Here is a 12,948-nt window from a genome sequence, read left to right on the forward strand (position 1 = left end):
CATTTTGAAAAACTTCAGTACATGTCACTAGCCGCCCGTAGCCCGGTCAGCTTTAATGGAGAGAACCACACGAATATCGCTCTTTATTCGCATATCAAGAGCGTTAATCATTTAACAGCCGTTTACACACTCTCTTCTTGCATGTTGAATCTGTTTAATCTTTTACAAAGTGATTAATTGCAACAAAATCTTTGCAACTTCACTTTTCCTCGATATGAAGGTCTGGGAATCCCCTTCCTTAGGTATATTCAGGCTTGCAAACTTTCTATTGTCTTACCGAGTTACCCTTTGGTTTTTGCCCTTCTGAGGCTTTAATATCAATATGATTGAGAGAAATAGAGCATAGATGCAGTTATTTATCGACTCAAACGCTTAAAAAGCGAATATCGAGCGATTTTCGTGTGTTTTTCTCCATTAAAGCAGATCGGGCGACGGGCGGCTAGTGACATTTTGAAAAAGTTTATTAAATGTCACTAGCCGCCCGTCGCCCGATCTGCTTTAATGGAGAAAAACACACGAAAATCGCTCGATATTCGCTTTTTAAGCGTTTAAGTCGATAAATAACTGCATCTATGCTCTATTTCTCTCAATCATATTGATATTAAAGCTTCAGAAGGGCAAAAACCAAAGGGTAACTCGGTAAGACAATAGAAAGTTTGCAAGCCTGAATATACCTAAGGAAGGGGATTCCCAGACCTTCATATCGAGGAAAAGTGAAGTTGCAAAGATTTTGTTGCAATTAATCACTTTGTAAAAGATTAAACAGATTCAACATGCAAGAAGAGAGTGTGTAAACGGCTGTTAAATGATTAACGCTCTTGATATGCGAATAAAGAGCGATATTCGTGTGGTTCTCTCCATTAAAGCTGACCGGGCTACGGGCGGCTAGTGACATGTACTGAAGTTTTTCAAAATGATTTAAAATCAAGCGATTACACTGTAATTGCATCTAAATCGACTTAAAACAGTTTGCTTAGCATGTAAAAAGCTTACCCCCGCTTTAAAACTTCAAGAAAATACCGTTTTTAAGTAGAAAGTATAAGTCGCCATCGCAGCAACGGCTTTGGCCAGGCCTGGACGCTGCGATGCAAATTTGAGAAAATTTGAAAAGTGCACTTTTCGGAAAAATCGATTTTAAAAAGAAACGCGAGCTTTAAACATAGAAAGCTATATATCAAAATTTAGGCGATTTTTGGCTCGATTTTTAGAAAGTATCAGCGTAATTTTAGCGGCTGTTTTCGATTTTTAAAGTCCAAAAAACCATTTTTTGGCGATTTTGGAGACAAAATCCTTAATAACTTTGCTAAATCTCGTCCTAAAAATACGGGAAACGGCTCAAAAAATCGAGCATCGTACGGCGCGTCGAATGAATGTAACCAGAAGTTCATAATTGTTACAGTTCAGGAGTAAATCGCCAAAAACCGAGATCTCTAGAAACTCTGGGAATCACAAGCCTATTGTTTTTTCTGAACTGCTTTGTGCAAACCTGAATCCCCCTCGACAAAAATTGAGAAAATGTCGAATAACTTCGGCAAACATGGTCCAATTTTTCTGCTGAAAACACCAAATGAAAGGGAATAATCTTCTGCATCCTGTGGTGTAACCCATATTACCATCAAGCTTATACTTTCGTCAAAATTGTAACTTTTACCTGAAACACTGGCCATTCAATCTGAGACAAAAGGCTCTCTTTGTGTAAACAGAGGAATGCCGGAGCCGGTCCCAACAAAATAGCGATTATAATCGCTGAGAAAAGCAGGGAAAATCCACAGAAAATACAGCATAATCTTCACATTTCAGGTGATTATTTGACTAAACCATGACTAGATTGAGTAAAATGTTAAGCTAGAAAAAATATATTCATATGAAAACTGATAATTCAAAGGCTTCGCACTTTAATCAAAAGAATTTCAATAGGTGATTTCAAAGGCCACACTGAGGAGATTCACACTGCCTCACGTGAGTAGTCATTCTAATAGTTGAGCCTTAGATATAGGAGATAGTTTTTGTCTATGGGCTATACAGCTTGAGGGGGCTGTCCTTCTCAAAAAAGAATTTTCGAGTCGGTCACATAAACTTGCTATTCGTTAATGATAGTGGCAGCGCAGCTGCTGGAATTATCAATGGAAGCAAGCTTGCATCAAGAAAGCCTTTTCGAACTTATTGCCTAGCCCTTGAAATATGGTTGGTTTCTGATGCAGTGGCAATATCCCTAAACAGCAAGAAATTTCAGCTACCAAAGGTTCCTTAAGAAAAAAACCGTGAGCAGGGTGTCTAAAGGACTTCATTATAACTGATGCAGAATGAAGTGAAGGCTGTTGAAACTGGTATTGGCAATTCCGATTGCCGGTAGGAGAGCCATGGACGACAACACTACTTATTTAGGGGTGGAATTACAACTAGCAAGAAGAAAGGAAGATTAGTTAAACAAGCATAAAAGCTGGGGTTGTTCTGCATCGGATATTTATTCAAACGTGACTTTTTGATTTTTCCCTTTTTTAAAGCTTAGACCACTATAACTTGATCAAATGTTGTCTTTAAATTGCATTCGTGTGTTTTTGAACAGGACATCAAATGAAATGCATTTGCAGAAATACCCTAGAGGCTTAATAACAACAGGGAATGGAGGGCTTCTCCATGCTTTTCAAGAAGGGCATTGGAATTCTATCAATACATGTGCTAGAACGTAAACAAACAAAAAATAAAGAGAACTGTCTATGGTAAGAGACTGTCTGTTACTAGAACTAAAACTGCTACTGTTTCGGGGGTCATACTAACGAGCTTAACAGATAGCGGCGAAAATAGATTCGGTACGTCTAAACATTACTTGAAGAAACTTCTTCCAAGTTTGCTAGTTAATGGACCTTCAAATCTTCAACTGAAAGCTTTTAATTTTTTAAATTTCTCGCTGTTATCAACATTCAAACTCGGACAAAGTACTTCTAAAACAACTGCTTACATTTTCTGTAAAGTAATTGAATGCATAGAGTTGGCTTGAAGTAGGTAGTTAACAAAATTATAAATCAAAGTGCTAAAAATACAACGTTATTAAATTTACAGAGGCACTGGAAAGGTTGGTGCCTTGGCAATAGTTACACTTTCCTTTAAGATAATTGTTAATATCAAAAAAATATCAACACAAATCACAATTAGTATTACTTCGCTCTATTAATAGTAATTGTGAAAATGAGCGACAACCTTCCCTTGCTGAAGCCGGTGAGAGTGACCTTTGGATAAATAATTGGAGCTTTTGTGACACAGACAGCGAACGATCCTGCAACGAAAGAAGCCTTTTATTAGTAATTTAAATTGATTTTTTAGACATTATAATTCATACTTTCTACCAAGATTTATAAGTGATTTAAGATAAATTTTAATATATTATATTCTATACCTTGTAGCAAGGTGCTAGAAACCAAGTCAATGACCGCAGATGCTAGCAAATAAGAATCGATTGAGCTACAGTAATAATTTCACAAATAAAGACCACTAACCAATCGTTGAAAAGGACCGGTCAGGAACCTTTACAATTAGGAAAGCAACTAATCATTCGAGAAAAAAGCGTCTACTTCTGAGGAACGGAAATATCTTTTTAAAATATAAAACAATGTTGTAGTAATTAAAAATTATGTTCAAGCTCCATTGAAAGATTACATAAAGCAATGATTACACAATCAACCTCCCTCTAAAGAAAGGGTAAAAAGGCAGAAGTAAAGAAATAAATAAAAGTAGAATGGCTAAATGAACAAACAAAATCCAGACTAGACCGACGGATGTGAGCAACTATTTAATAAAAGAGAAAAAACAGGAGCATATTTTGAAACAGAATGTTTCTTGTCGTTAAAAAAAATAGTCAAAAAGCTCTACAAACAAGAAAAACAATTAATAACTCGAGAAGAACGTATCTTCTTCTTGGAAAGGAAAATATCTGTTGAAACATGAAGTGACATATTTGTATGCAAAAAGAAAGATGAAGTACCCTTTGTGATGAGACCAACTATTTAATAAGATAGAGAGAGACAGGGAGGATATCTAAAAAGAGGAAAATTCAGATCGTCAAAAAAGACTTGTTAGAAAGCTCTACAAATAGAAAACACAATTAATTACTCGAGAAGAACGTATCTACTTCTTGGGAAGGAAAATATATTTCAAAACCTAAAGCAACATGGTAGTGGGTAAAAAGAAAAATCAAGTTAGTTCAACAGACAACTTAAAGCAATGATTACATAATCGACCTCTCTCTAAAAAGAGGTAAAAAGGCAGAAGTAAAGAAATAATTAAAAGTAGAATGCCTGAATGAACAAAAATAATCCAGACTGGAGCGACTGATGTGAGCAGCTATTTAATTAGAGAGAGAAACAGGAGGATATTTTAAAACAGAATGTTTCTAATCGTTAAAAAAGACTTGTTAGAAAGCTCTACAAACAAGAAAAACAATTAATCACTCGAGAAAAACGTATCTACTTCTTTGGAAGGAAAATATATTTTACAACCTCAAGCAACATAGTAGTGTGTAAAGCGAAAAATCAAGTTAGTTCAACAGACAGCTTAAAGCAATGATTACACAATCGAACTCTCTCTAAAAAGAGGTAAAAAGGCAGAAGTAAAGAAATAAATAAAAGTAGAATGCCTGAATGAACAAAAAAAATCCAGACTAGACCGACTGATGTGAGCAGCTATTTAATTAGAGAGAGAAACAGGAGGATATTTTAAAACAAAATGTTTCTAATCGTTAAAAAAGACTTGTTAGAAAGCTCTACAAACAGGAAAAACAATTAATTACTCGAGAAGAACGTATCTTCTTCTTCGGAAGGAAAATATATTTTAAAACCTAAAGCAACATAGTAGTGGGTAAAAAGAAAAATCAAGTTAGTTCAACAGACAGCTTAAAGCAATGATTACATAATCGAACTCTCTCTAAAAAGAGGTAAAAAGGCAGAAGTAAAGAAATAAATAAAAGTAGAATGCCTGAATGAACAAAAAAAATCCAGACTAGACCGACTGATGTGAGCAACTATTTAATTGGAGAGAGAAACAGGAGGATATTTTAAAACATAAAGTTTCTAATCGTTAAAAAAGACTGGTCAGAAAGCTCTATAAACAAGAAAAACGTATCTATTTCTTGGGAAGTAAACAGCTTTTAAAATATAAAGCAACATAGTAGTGTGTAAAAAGAAAAATCAAGTTCCTTCAAAAGACAACTTAAAGCAATTATTACACAATCGACCTCTCTCTAAAAAGAGGTAAAAAGGCAGAAGTAAAGAAATAAATAAAAGTAGAATGGATGAATGAAAAAAAAAATCCAGACTAGACCGACTGATGTGAGCAACTATTTGATAAAAGAGAGAAACAGGAGGATATTTGAAAACATAAAGTTTCTACATGTTAAAAAAGACTGGTCAGAAAGCTCTACAAACAAGAAAAACAATTAATCACTCAAGAAAAACGTATTTACCTCTTGGGAAGGAGAATATCTTTTAAAATATAAAGCAACATAGTAGTGTGTTAAAAGAAAAAACAAGTTCCTTCAAAAGAAAACTTAAAGCAATGATTACATAATCGAACTCTCTCTAAAAAGAGGTAAAAAGGCAGAAGTAAGAAATAAATAAAAGTAGAATGGCTGAATGAAAAAAAAAACCAGACTAGACCGACGGATGTGAGCAGCTATTTAATTGGAGAGAGAAACAGGAGGATATTTTAAAACATAAAGTTTCTAATCGTTAAAAAAGACTGGTCAGAAAGCTCTATAAACAGGAAAAACAATAAATCACTCAAGAAAAACGTATCTATTTCTTGGGAAGTAAACAGCTTTTAAAATATAAAGCAACATAGTAGTGTGTAAAAAGAAAAATCAAGTTCCTTCAAAAGACAACTTAAAGCAATTATTACACAATCGACCTCTCTCTAAAAAGAGGTAAAAAGGCAGAAGTAAAGAAATAAATAAAAGTAGAATGGATGAATGAAAAAAAAAATCCAGACTAGACCGACTGATGTGAGCAACTATTTGATAAAAGAGAGAAACAGGAGGATATTTGAAAACATAAAGTTTCTACATGTTAAAAAAGACTGGTCAGAAAGCTCTACAAACAAGAAAAACAATTAATCACTCAAGAAAAACGTATTTACCTCTTGGGAAGGAGAATATCTTTTAAAATATAAAGCAACATAGTAGTGTGTTAAAAGAAAAAACAAGTTCCTTCAAAAGAAAACTTAAAGCAATAGTTACATAATCGAACTCTCTCTAAAAAGAGGTAAAAAGGCAGAAGTAAGAAATAAATAAAAGTAGAATGGCTGAATGAAAAAAAAACCAGACTAGACCGACGGATGTGAGCAGCTATTTAAATGGAGAGAGAAACAGGAGGATATTTTAAAACATAAAGTTTCTAATTGGTTAAAAAGACTGGTCAGAAAGCTCTATAAACAAGAAAAACAATTAATCACTCAGGAAAAACGTATCTATCTCTTGGGAAGTAAACAGCTTTTAAAATATAAAGCAACATAGTAGTGTGTAACAAGGAAAAATCAAGTTCCTTCGAAAGACAACTTAAAGCGATGATTACACAATCGACCTCTCTCTAAAAAGAGGTAAAAAGGCAGAAGTAAAGAAATAATTAAAAGTAGAATGCCTGAATGAACAAAAATAATCCAGACTGGAGCGACTGATGTGAGCAGCTATTTAATTAGAGAGAGAAACAGGAGGATATTTTAAAACAAAATGTTTCTAATCGTTAAAAAAGACTTGTTAGAAAGCTCTACAAATAGAAAACACAATTAATCACTCGAGAAGAACGTATCTTCTTCTTGGGAAGGAAAATATATTTCAAAACCTAAAGCAACATAGTAGTGGGTAAAAAGAAAAATCAAGTTAGTTCAACAGACAGCTTAAAGCAATGATTACACAATCGAACTCTCTCTAAAAAGAGGTAAAAAGGCAGAAGTAAAGAAATAAATAAAAGTAGAATGCCTGAATGAACAAAAAAAATCCAGACTAGACCGACTGATGTGAGTAACTATTTAATTGGAGAGAGAAACAGGAGGATATTTTAAAACATAAAGTTTCTAATCGTTAAAAAAGACTGGTCAGAAAGCTCTATAAACAGGAAAAACAACTGATCACTCAAGAAAAACGTATTTTTTTCTTGGGAAGTAAACAGCTTTTAAAATATAAAGCAACATAGTAGTGTGTAAAAAGAAAAATCAAGTTCCTTCAAAAGACAACTTAAAGCAATTATTACACAATCGACCTCTCTCTAAAAAGAGGTAAAAAGGCAGAAGTAAAGAAATAAATAAAAGTAGAAAGGTTAAATGAAAAAAATCTCTTTAAAATGACTGATGTAAGCAACTATTCAATTGGAGAGAGAAACAGGAGGATATTTTAAAACATAAAGTTTCTCATTGGTTAAAAAGACTGGTCAGAAAGCTCTATAAACAGGAAAAACAATTAATCACTCAAGAAAAACGTATCTATTTCTTGGGAAGGAAAATAGCTTTTAAAATATAAAGCAACATAGCAGTGTGTTAAAAGAAAAAACAAGTTCCTTCAAAAGACAACTTAAAGCAATGATTACATAATCGAACTCTCTCTAAAAAGAGGTAAAAAGGCAGAAGTAAAGAAATAAATTAAAGTAGAATGGATGAATGAAAAAAAAATGCAGTTCAGACCGACTGTTGTAAGCAACTATTTGATAAAAGAGAGAAACAGGAGGATATTTGAAAACATAAAGTTTCTAATTGTTAAAAAAGACTGGTCAGAAAGCTCTACAAACAAGAAAAACAATTAATCACTCAAGAAAAACGTATTTACCTCTTGGGAAGGAGAATATCTTTTAAAATAAAAAGCAACATAGTAGTGTGTTAAAAGAAAAAATAAGTTCCTTCAAAAGACAACTTAAAGCAATGATTACATAATCGAACTCTCTCTAAAAAGAGGTAAAAAGGCAGAAGTAAAGAAATAAATAAAAGTAGAATGGCTGAATGAACAAAAAAAATCCAGACTAGACCGACTGATGTGAGTAACTATTTAATTGGAGAGAGAAACAGGAGGATATTTTAAAACATAAAGTTTCTAATCGTTAAAAAAGACTGGTCAGAAAGCTCTATAAACAGGAAAAACAATTGATCACTCAAGAAAAACGTATCTATTTCTTGGGAAGTAAACAGCTTTTAAAATATAAAGCAACATAGTAGTGTGTAAAAAGAAAAATCAAGTTCCTTCAAAAGACAACTTAAAGCAATTATTACACAATCGACCTCTCTCTAAAAAGAGGTAAAAAGGCAGAAGTAAAGAAATAAATAAAAGTAGAAAGGTTAAATGAAAAAAATCTCTTTAAAATGACTGATGTAAGCAACTATTCAATTGAAGAGAGAAACAGGAGGATATTTTAAAACATAAAGTTTCTCATTGGTTAAAAAGACTGGTCAGAAAGCTCTACAAACAAGAAAAACAATTAATCACTCAAGAAAAACGTATTTACCTCTTGGGAAGGAGAATATCTTTTAAAATAAAAAGCAACATAGTAGTATGTTAAAAGAAAAAATAAGTTCCTTCAAAAGACAACTTAAAGCAATGATTACATAATCGAACTCTCTCTAAAAAGAGGTAAAAAGGCAGAAGTAAAGAAATAAATAAAAGTAGAATGGCTGAATGAACAAAAAAAACCAGACTAGACCGACGGATGTGAGCAGCTATTTAATTGGAGAGAGAAACAGGAGGATATTTTAAAACATAAAGTTTCTAATCGTTAAAAAAGACTGGTCAGAAAGCTCTATAAACAGGAAAAACAGTTAATTACTCGAGAAGAACGTATCTACTTCTTGAGAAGGAAAATAGCTTTTAAAATATAAAGCAACATAGCAGTGTGTTAAAAGAAAAAACAAGTTCCTTCAAAAGACAACTTAAAGCAATGATTACATAATCGAACTCTCTCTAAAAAGAGGTAAAAAGGCAGAAGTAAAGAAATAAATTAAAGTAGAATGGATGAATGAAAAAAAAATGCAGTTCAGACCGACTGTTGTAAGCAACTATTTGATAAAAGAGAGAAACAGGAGGATATTTGAAAACATAAAGTTTCTAATTGTTAAAAAAGACTGGTCAGAAAGCTCTACAAACAAGAAAAACAATTAATCACTCAAGAAAAACGTATTTACCTCTTGGGAAGGAGAATATCTTTTAAAATAAAAAGCAACATAGTAGTGTGTTAAAAGAAAAAATAAGTTCCTTCAAAAGACAACTTAAAGCAATGATTACATAATCGAACTCTCTCTAAAAAGAGGTAAAAAGGCAGAAGTAAAGAAATAAATAAAAGTAGAATGCCTGAATGAACAAAAAAAATCCAGACTAGACCGACTGATGTGAGTAACTATTTAATTGGAGAGAGAAACAGGAGGATATTTTAAAACATAAAGTTTCTAATCGTTAAAAAAGACTGGTCAGAAAGCTCTATAAACAGGAAAAACAATTGATCACTCAAGAAAAACGTATCTATTTCTTGGGAAGTAAACAGCTTTTAAAATATAAAGCAACATAGTAGTGTGTAAAAAGAAAAATCAAGTTCCTTCAAAAGACAACTTAAAGCAATTATTACACAATCGACCTCTCTCTAAAAAGAGGTAAAAAGGCAGAAGTAAAGAAATAAATAAAAGTAGAAAGGTTAAATGAAAAAAATCTCTTTAAAATGACTGATGTAAGCAACTATTCAATTGAAGAGAGAAACAGGAGGATATTTTAAAACATAAAGTTTCTCATTGGTTAAAAAGACTGGTCAGAAAGCTCTACAAACAAGAAAAACAATTAATCACTCAAGAAAAACGTATTTACCTCTTGGGAAGGAGAATATCTTTTAAAATAAAAAGCAACATAGTAGTATGTTAAAAGAAAAAATAAGTTCCTTCAAAAGACAACTTAAAGCAATGATTACATAATCGAACTCTCTCTAAAAAGAGGTAAAAAGGCAGAAGTAAAGAAATAAATAAAAGTAGAATGGCTGAATGAACAAAAAAAACCAGACTAGACCGACGGATGTGAGCAGCTATTTAATTGGAGAGAGAAACAGGAGGATATTTTAAAACATAAAGTTTCTAATCGTTAAAAAAGACTGGTCAGAAAGCTATAGAAACAGGAAAAACAATTAATCACTCAAGAAAAACGTATCTACTTCTTGAGAAGGAAAATAGCTTTTAAAATATAAAGCAACATAGCAGTGGGTAAAACGAAAAATCAAGTTCCTTCAAAAGACAACTTAAAGCAATGATTACATAATCGAACTCTCTCTAAAAAGAGGTAAAAAGGCAGAAGTAAAGAAATAATTAATAGTAGAATGGCTGAATGAACAAAAAAAACCAGACTAGACCGACGGATGTGAGCAGCTATTTAATTGGAGAGAGAAACAGGAGGATATTTTAAAACATAAAGTTTCTAATCGTTAAAAAAGACTGGTCAGAAAGCTCTACAAACAGGAAAAACAGTTAATTACTCGAGAAGAACGTATCTACTTCTTGAGAAGGAAAATAGCTTTTAAAATATAAAGCAACATAGCAGTGGGTAAAACGAAAAATCAAGTTCCTTCAAAAGACAACTTAAAGCAATGATTACATAATCGAACTCTCTCTAAAAAGAGGTAAATTGGCAGAAGTAAAGAAATAATTAATAGTAGAATGGCTGAATGAACAAAAAAAACCAGACTAGACCGACGGATGTGAGCAGCTATTCAATTGGAGAGAGAAACAGGAGGATATTTTAAAACATAAAGTTTCTAATCGTTAAAAAAGACTGGTCAAAAAGCTCTACAAAAAGGAAAAACAGTTAATTACTCGAGAAGAACGTATCTACTTCTTGAGAAGGAAAATAGCTTTTAAAATATAAAGCAACATAGCAGTGGGTAAAACGAAAAATCAAGTTCCTTCAAAAGACAACTTAAAGCAATGATTACATAATCGAACTCTCTCTAAAAAGAGGTAAATTGGCAGAAGTAAGGAAATAATTAATAGTAGAATGGCTGAATGAACAAAAAAAACCAGACTAGACCGACGGATGTGAGCAGCTATTTAATTGGAGAGAGAAACGGGAGGATATTTTAAAACATAAAGTTTCTAATCGTTAAAAAAGACTGGTCAGAAACCTCTACAAACAGGAAAAACAATTAATCACTCAAGAAAAACGTATCTACTTCTTGAGAAGGAAAATAGCTTTTAAAATATAAAGCAACATAGCAGTGGGTAAAACGAAAAATCAAGTTCCTTCAAAAGACAATTTAAAGCAATGATTACATAATCGAACTCTCTCTAAAAAGAGGTAAATTGGCAGAAGTAAAGAAATAATTAATAGTAGAATGGCTGAATGAACAAAAAAAACCAGACTAGACCGACGGATGTGAGCAGCTATTTAATTGGAGAGAGAAACAGGAGGATATTTTAAAACATAAAGTTTCTAATCGTTAAAAAAGACTGGTCAGAAAGCTCTACAAACAGGAAAAACAATTAATCACTCAAGAAAAACGTATCTACTTCTTGAGAAGGAAAATAGCTTTTAAAATATAAAGCAACATAGCAGTGGGTAAAACGAAAAATCAAGTTCCTTCAAAAGACAACTTAAAGCAATGATTACATAATCGAACTCTCTCTAAAAAGAGGTAAATTGGCAGAAGTAAAGAAATAATTAATAGTAGAATGGCTGAATGAACAAAAAAAACCAGACTAGACCGACGGATGTGAGCAGCTATTTATTTGGAGAAAGAAACAGGAGGATATTTTAAAACATAAAGTTTCTAATCGTTAAAAAAGACTGGTCAGAAAGCTCTACAAATAGGAAAAACAATTAATCACTCAAGAAAAACGTATCTACTTCTTGAGAAGGAAAATACCTTTTAAAATATAAAGCAACATAGCAGTGGGTAAAACGAAAAATCAAGTTCCTTCAAAAGACAACTTAAAGCAATGATTACATAATCGAACTCTCTCTAAAAAGAGGTAAAAAGGCAGAAGTAAAGAAATAAATAAAAGTAGAATGGCTGAATGAACAAAAAAAACCAGACTAGACCGACGGATGTGAGCAGCTATTTAATTGGAGAGAGAAACAGGGGGATATTTTAAAACATAAAGTTTCTAATCGTTAAAAAAGACTGGTCAGAAAGCTCTACAAACAGGAAAAACAATTAATCACTCAAGAAAAACGTATCTACTTCTTGAGAAGGAAAATAGCTTTTAAAATATAAAGCAACATAGCAGTGGGTAAAACGAAAAATCAAGTTCCTTCAAAAGACAACTTAAAGCAATGATTACATAATCGAACTCTCTCTAAAAAGAGGTAAAAAGGCAGAAGTAAAGAAATAATTAATAGTAGAATGGCTGAATGAACAAAAAAAACCAGACTAGACCGACGGATGTGAGCAGCTATTTAATTGGAGAGAGAAACAGGAGGATATTTTAAAACATAAAGTTTCTAATTGTTAAAAAAGACTAGTCAAAAAGGTCTACAAACAGGAAAAACAATTAATCACTCGAGAAGAACGTATCTACTTCTTGAGAAGAAAAATATCTTTTAAAATATTAGGCAATGCAGTAGTGTGCAAAAAGAAAAATGAAGTTCCCTTACTGATGTTACCAATAGTTTCATAAAAGAGAAAAACAGGAAGATATTTCAAAGGAGGATGCTTCTAATGGTTAAAAAAGACTGGCCAGAAATCTCCACCAACATCAAAAACAATTAATCATTTAGCAAGAAAGTATTGGCTTCTTAGAAAGGGGAAATATATTTTTAAATGTAAAGCAATGTTGTAGTGCATACAAAGAATAATCAAGTTACTTTTAAAGTTAATAGAAAACAAGGAGCAGGCAGTTTTCTTCTAAAAATGGATTTAAACGCAGAAAGAAATTTAGGGGCAAATAAGTTTGTAAGAAATGCCTGAGAAGTATTCGTTGATATATATTATCATATGTGAGAATATAGTTTAT

Source organism: Rhopilema esculentum, chromosome 11, assembly GCF_057945365.1.
Source record: "Rhopilema esculentum isolate cy_ngs chromosome 11, ASM5794536v1, whole genome shotgun sequence".
In the NCBI taxonomy this organism is placed as follows: Eukaryota; Metazoa; Cnidaria; class Scyphozoa; order Rhizostomeae; family Rhizostomatidae; genus Rhopilema; species Rhopilema esculentum.